At 34.5% G+C, this 7977-nt stretch overlaps 1 long non-coding RNA gene across 2 annotated transcripts in view; it reads left to right on the forward strand.

Annotated features, from left to right (window-relative positions):
* The window catches only part of LOC110269578, a 19386-nt gene that overhangs the window by 10182 nt on the left and 1227 nt on the right, over positions 1-7977 (forward strand). Inside the window, exon 2 of one of the 2 annotated variants that reach the window (XR_002358356.1) lies at positions 327-332. The exons of the other annotated variant lie outside the window; for it this stretch is intronic. This is a non-coding gene — a long non-coding RNA (uncharacterized LOC110269578). The remainder of the gene's footprint in view (positions 1-326; positions 333-7977) is intronic. 2 annotated transcript variants of the gene reach the window in all.

The raw sequence follows: 7977 nt of genomic DNA on the forward strand, positions 1-7977 counted from the left end.
AATTTACGAATTATATCTTCATTTCATCTTACAATTTTACGAATTACAATTTTACAACTATTTTTTGAGTCAAGATAAAAATTACGAGTTCATTACCTTGTTCCAAACTAGATAATTGATCTTTAAGTTAAATGAATTTCAATTTTTTAAAATTCTAAATACATGCTAAACTTGTTAAAGATTGGATATTATCACTCTCCACTCCTCTATTATAAGTTTTATTTTTAAATTGATTAATCTCAAGGAAACATTTTCTCCTATTACTATTGAAAATAAAACCAAGAACATGGATCGGAGAATAATTTGAAAATGTATATATATACAAGAAAAAAGTGACAATATAAATTTTTTTTTTCTAGTTATAACTTTAACTAAGGTTCTAAGAAAACTTGTTAGCAAAAAAAAAAAAAAATTCATAATAAATGAGAAATGATTTGTAATTTAAATAGATCTTCATAAACATATATACATTAGTCCTAACTTTTGTGAGTGACGAAAATTTTAAAATAATTACTTCCTAAAATTTTCAAATAATAAGATTGGTGTCTTTTTTTGTTGATATAAAAGGAAAAACAATGAACAAAGAAAAACTAAAAGGGATTGTGAAGGTCCTTGCAAAGGTTTACACTGTTAACTACCAGGGATCAAAGGAGAGACTATTAGCAATGTGATTAACAAAAGCAGAGAAGATAGAATAGAATTGATAATGTAGAAAGTGACTTTGTATATACAATTCAGATAGAAGCAGACTTTATACACAGAGCTAACTAAATATAACTGACTTAGCACCAGTTTGTGACAGATCCAAAAAATTTTGACAGTGGGGACAAAATATATATAATATAATAATAATTTTTATAATAAAATTATTATGTGTACATAAAAATCAGCTATGAAATTATTTATTAACTATTATGTATTTGTGTATATATATATATATATTATTTTAATTTATTTTCAATGTGTATTTTGTATTTCAATATATATTATTTTATACATATAGCTAATTTACAAATTAAAATATTAAAATAGTAATTTAAATAATAACATATAATTTAGAATTCAATTTTTTAGATTTTATATTTTAAAAAATTGAGTAAATTTTTTCTTAATAATACAATCGAAATATCTCTCTTTCTATATACATGACTAAATAATTATTTAAAAATTTACTTTTCATACAATTAGAAGTCAACTCTTACTGATATTCATAGTTGAGAAAGTTTTTTCAATTAATGCAGTTGCACGAAAAAAACTAAAGCTAATTTTAAAAGAAGATAAATACTCTTTCAAGTTGATTTCTAAGAAAGAACATCAATCTCATTTAAATTGAGAATTGATTATTCTAATAGACATCTAATATAAAATTCTTAAATTAACTATTAAGAATCAAAAGTTGAGTAAAAAATTGTTGTAGGGTCAAATTTAATAATTTAATAGGAGCAAATAAATATTATCATATACTACTCAAAAAAAATTTCAAATTGTAGTGGGGGCGCTTGCCCCCACAATCAAGAACATAGATCCGTCCCTGCCACCAGTATTGATAACAGAAAGTAGTTATAAAATAGACTTATTGAAAGAAGTAGTTATAAAATATGTACCGAATCGTTCAAGTAATACCACAGTGAGTGGATATCGTTCCCTCGAGGATTAAAGGATTGAGCATGCAAATATCGAATTGAATCACTAATTAGATCAATAGAACCTGGATTGAGAAATGCTGAAGAACCTTAGAATGCTTGAATGCTGGAGTACTAAAGATTGAATGCTTTGGAGGAGTAATTATTGAATTGGAAGAAATCAATGGTGGTGAATGTCTAGGGTTTTGGAGGTATTCATGTTCTTAGGAGAATCAAACTTTGTTAACCTAATTCTAAAGCTTGCAAATCTCTGTTCACAACAAATCTTAAGTAACCGATTTCGAATGTCTCGGCTCCTCAGTTTCTTCCCAATTAACCAACTGCCAATGTCTTGGTCGATCGATTAATTGAAAAGATTAACTGAAAAATTCGATTCAGTTTTTCATAAGATTCAAAAGTATTTATCAAGCCGGATTATATGTCACGTATCCAAGCTAGTCCTGTCCGATAGAATCTTATGAGAAAATATGATTTCAAGAATTGTCATAATCTGAATAATATGTCACGTATTCAAAACTAGGGTAATTAAAAATCATGTATTTTGTCACACACTTAGAAAACCACTGTGTCTAGTCGATTTAAAAAGTCATGTGAAAGAGTTTTCAAGCACAATTTGAATATCAGTTCTGTCAAATCAGTAAACAAATCCAAAATGGGATTAGCACACCTGTCGATGCTATTAATCATTTAGTGATGAAGAACGAAATACTCAATCATGAAACAAATTAATGTAAAGCTTTAAAACAAAAGAAAACTTAGATTAATAAACCATTGAAACATGAACAAAACTCCTAACCCTTTGACAAAGGTTTAGTTGCTCATGCTAGGTGCAAAATCAACAATGAATTGTTACGAAGGAACTAGGTTACGTCTGTGAATATAATTCACTTATTTATACCTAGGTTTTCTCTAATTCAAATCTCGCAACCTAACTTTATCTTAATTAGAATAATTAAGATAAGCTCTGATTAATTCAAATCCTAGAATTCAAAACATAATCAAATCAAATTCAAAACTAATTAACTACAAAATCTTCTTCAATCTTCAATTGAAATCAAATCTTTGAAGCTGTGCCTTGGATGATTCAACACTGGAGGCATACTGGACTAGATGTTTGGAGCTAAGCATGGCACGCCCTCTTTGTCTGGGCCAGGGCATGGCACGCCTTGCATCTCACATGGCACGCCCACTCTTGGTTTGGCTAGGGCATGACACGCTCCATTCTAAGCGTGGCACGCCTCTGATTGGCTTGCTCCCAGGGGTTTGCCTCTTCACTAGTGTGGCATGCATTGTATTGCTCGTGGACGCCTTGCTTGATCTCCATAGGGTGTGGCACGCCAGTGCATTTTGGTCCAGTGCGTGGCACGTCTAGTCTTCATGCTTCAGGGCGTGGCACGCCCCTGTTTGGCTCTCCAGGACATGTCATGCCTCACCCTCTCTTCTCATGCATAGCTTGATCTTACGTGCTTGGCACTTGATTCTTCATGTAATGCTTTGCCTCTTGATTAGCCTTCCTTTACTACTTAATTTGCCTTCCTTTTAACTATATTTTCTTGAAAACACTTAGCAAACACCTTAGTAGCAAAAGATAACTAAAGTAATGAGATTAGAAGCTGAGATTATAATTAAACCTAAGGAAACAAGAATTCAAAGAAAGAAAAACAACAAAAGATGCGAACACATCATTCTTCTACTTCCTGTTGACTAAGTCACTTCAAGCACTAGGTGCCGATTGATGTTGGATGCTAGGCGCCAGTTCGCAGGCACTAGGCACCTTCCCTTCTCTTGTATTATCAACTACTCTTTCATACTTAACACCCCCCTCAAACTCATGATCTTTTTAGACAAGAGCTTGAGTTTGATTTTGAATTTCTCAAAGCTGTAAACGAAGAGAGGTTTAGTAAAGAGGTTTGCTACTTGATCAATTGTTGGAATGTGCACTACCATAAGTTGTTTTCGATTGACTCTTTCTCTAACTGAATGAAGATCCAAATCAAAGTACTTAGTTTTTAAAAAGGATTTATCGAGACTGAGTTGATTATTACCGTCGAAGCGATGGTAAATTTAGCGCCATTTCACATATTTAGGCGCCAAGTTACCGTCGAATTTGTCTGTCAGTAAATCCATCATTAGTTTTTTTATTTTTATTTCTTTTGGGCACAGTTAAGTCACAATTAGTAGTCAAATTAAAACTCTTGTTAACAAAATTGCTAGCAAAAATCTAAACTTGGCAGAAATTAACAAATTATTTTATTAAAAATAAATGGTCTGAATACAGTAAAACGTCACAGAAGTAGAATACAATGAAGTAAATAAACAAAAAAATAAAATCCTAACCCCTGTAGATCCCGATAATCGTTGTCGTCGTCGTGGTCTCCCTGCTGAGGCGACGGAATAGGCGCTGACATCGGTGCCCCACCAGCAGCGTTGCAATTGGAACCAGCAGTGTCGCTAGCTCCAGCATGCATCTGCTGGTTGTACACCTCCATCTACTTTCACAACCGATCCAGCTGCTCTAACTTCTCCATTAGGTCTGAGCTGATGGCAACGGCTCCTCCTACGTGTGCAAGAAGATCGTTGTACCTCTGTTCAGGCTGCTCTGCTTGCTTGTGAAGCTCCTGTGTCAGCTTTTGCACCTCCTCCCTCAAGTCGATAACTTCCTGGGGATTGACAGAGGTAGAGGAAGCCGCCAATGGGAAAGAGCGGAGGTCATTGGTGAAGAACGACCCCAACTTGAAGCGGTGATTCTTGTGCGGTTCAGAGATAGTCTCACACCAAACCCTATTAGGATCAACCACTGAGATCTCGGAGCCGGCTTCACCATTCCCACTAGGCGGCTGAGATTGCTGGGTCGCAGCCTCCAACCTCTACATGTAATCCTCCTATGTCAACACACGTTGTGATTAGGATAATAGTTAATTGACTTTAGACCAAATAAATTTGAAAGTTAGGATTAATTTAAACTCACATAATGGGTCGCAGACCGCTCATCAGTAAATCTCTCCTTGTTGGCCTTCAAAGTATGGGTATACTTGAAGGTATCCGCCAGTATCGCCTCACAGTCCAACGACTTAGACTACAAATTAATATATCAACTAATAAAATAAATGAACAAATTAACTAACTAATTCAAGTAACTACTAAAAACTTAAACAATGACAAAATTTTTACCAGTCTGCTCTTTGTCTTCATGAGGGTCGCCGACCCACCTGTTAGCGACGTTCGTCAAACGGCAATGCCTGAACCCCTCATCATTCCTAAAATAGGCCTCCAGTTCCTTCTTGATGGCTGGACGGATCCACGACGTTAGGTGGTCGCACCCCTTATGAACGTCGCTCATCATCTGCTGAAGTCGTTTAATTGCCTGGTGGTCGTAGATCTTCCTAATATGAGATTATGCTCCACAACCCATATGAATTTCAACTACACAAAGTGATTCAACAACATTAGTTAGTCAGAATAAAATACATTTAAATACAGTTAATTAATTCAACATTATTGGGTTCTTACCGCCCACTTCTAAAACCATTTATCTCTGGTCTCAGTCGGAATCTGCGTGTAGGTCGGCCACGGGTGGTCGTACATCGACTTAATGACCTCGGAAATCTCTGTGTGCAAGCATTGGGTTTGGTGCAAAGCTATCAGAGAAAAAACCTAACATTAACAAACACATAGAAACGCATAAACTTAAGATTAAAAAATCATATGTGCTCACGCCTGTATGCCATCGAGTCAAATCCTCAGCTAGATGACAGGCGGTGGTGGAGGAGCATCCTGCTGGGGACACTGGAGGAATCAGCCACCGCTGGCTCTGTCACTGGATCAGTAGGGGGCGTAGTAGAAGGAGGCACGTAGGTTGGCTTTGGGACCATGATGAATTGCTGGTCCGCTAGACCCGCCTGTGACGTCACAAGGGTCGATGAGGTAGTTGAGATAGAGGGCGAGGACTGAACAGTCGCAGGGGATTCAATGGAAACTCTCCCTCTATCACGACACGAGACCCACTTGGTCTACCTCTGCTACCTGTCGTCATGTCTGCAAAAATAATGTATTATTGACACTACTCAACACATATTAACTACACGAATCATTCAACAAAACTCCGCAAAATAATTGGACATAACCTCCCCTAAAATTGGACATATAACCACTTTTACGGTTCCCACAAATCCAACCAATCTCAATCCACAACAACAGTCAATACAATAAATTTCATAAGAATTAAACTCAACTAAACAAGGAGCCTTCATGATTCAAATCTAAAGCAATAAGATGTGACATGTATAAATCCAATACAAAAGTAATATGTAAAACTTGAAGTAGATTCACAAAAAGCAGAACTGATTATTGAATGATTAATCAAACCATGAAACTAATTATTGAATATTAACAATTCCTATGTTATAGATAGTTAGAGAATTGAATTAAAGCTTATGAAGAAGAACTATCTAATATAAGTGTGCATCAGTTGTTTCTGTTTCCATCTTCTGTTATTCTTTTCATAACCTTAGAAAATATAATATGACAAAATTAGCCATAACCCATAAAACGGACAAAAAATGAAGACAATGCAACTTGGAAAGAACAGAGAATAGATTAGGCAAACAAAAATCTATTATAAAAGGAAAAACAAAATAAGAAATATAATATGAAGAGTGATCCATTTAGTCTAGTTGCTGGCTTTGCTTTCGACAAGGCTACAATGATACAAATTGTGATGAATATTGAGCTCACTGCTTTCTTCTTTTTGTCATCACCTTTTCTAACTACTTTTATTAATTTTGGGGAGTGGAAACTACAACCTTAGCCTAGACTACTAAAATACTAAACCATTTACTTAGAACCAACTAAGGAATCTCACTAATTTATTCATTTTCTATGCCCATTTTCTTTGATCAAAGGTCCAACGCTCAAAGTAAACAAATCATATATGCATTAACATATGCAAATATTTTCATCACAATATTCTCTATTTTAAACTTTGCAACCTGATGTATATTTGCTTTATTATTCAAAAACCATTAAAAATGGAAGAAGCTTGCAGCACATGAGCAACCAAAATTTAGTAGTGTTCCAATTTCAATCTATGAACTTCTAACACAATTTCATGTGACATACACTTAGAGTTATCCTACTTGATAATCTTGTTTTTTTTTGTCGTGCTTTGATAATTTTGTTTAACTTAGCTAAATGATCAACGAAGACTATATGAAATTCAAAAGATATGTGTGACTTACAAGCTATTATTTGTCAAAGCATATTATATCTCCAACACTTCCAAATCAGATAAGTTAACCAAATCACATTTCTTTTTTTTTTTTTTTTTATGAAAAACAGGTTGAAAAGAGAAAAAAAATTAAGCAAGAATGGGGCTGACAGCGTTAGCGGGGTTCAGAGGCGGCTAGAGAGAGAAAGGGAGAAGAGATGTTAGAGAGAGAGAATAGTTTCGAATTGAAGGGGGAAAGGGGTTCGCGCTTTGAATTTAAGGCTCATTAATGTCAGATTTACAGGCGAATAAATTCGACGGTAACTCGTTGTGGATGACCAAAACGCAGCGTTTCACTAAAATAGGTTTATCGATGGATTGCTTCGACGGTAAATTCCACGCAACCTTTCACGCCTATTTCCCCCCTTTTCTCTTCAAGTATTACCGACGAATTTACTATCAGAAATCGAAATCTGCCAGTAATAATTTGACCCAACAAATTCTATGTCAAAATCGTCGGTGAATTCATCGGTAAAACCGACGCTAAATCTAATGGTAAATTCAACTGTACTCAACATTTTTCTTGTAGTAATTGTCACATCATAGAATCAATCTTATTACAAACTCCAAAAAAAATATAGAAACTTGAATATGATAAATAAGAATAAAGAAAGAGAAAACATAGAAACTTGAATATGATAAATAAGAATAAAGAAAGTCACTGATTTGATGAGACAAAATCTACCTGCATTATTTAAAAGTCTGCCCTTCCAACCATCTAGACGAGCTTGAACTTTATCAATAACTCCCCGAAAAAAAAAAAGCATTGCTAACCCGAGCATGTCCTAGATTCATCCCAAGATATTTGCCAAGATTCCGAGTAAACCAGAATTCCAAAATGTGAGAAAAAATTTCTTGTCGCGTTCTAGTTATATTTAGAGAATAAGCCGTTCTAAATTTGTCAATTTTAATCTTCATTTCAGACGCTTTACAAAAAAGTATTAAGAGCATTGAAAGTAAATTAGACATGAGTCTTCTTAGTTTTGTATAGATGATGACCTTTTCTAAAAACTGTAACTGACTTCTACAATCTATTTATAAAAGGAGAAGAAATATAATAAGCTAGTC

The sequence above is a fragment of the Arachis ipaensis genome, chromosome B03 (assembly GCF_000816755.2).
Source record: "Arachis ipaensis cultivar K30076 chromosome B03, Araip1.1, whole genome shotgun sequence".
NCBI lineage: Eukaryota > Viridiplantae > Streptophyta > Magnoliopsida > Fabales > Fabaceae > Arachis > Arachis ipaensis.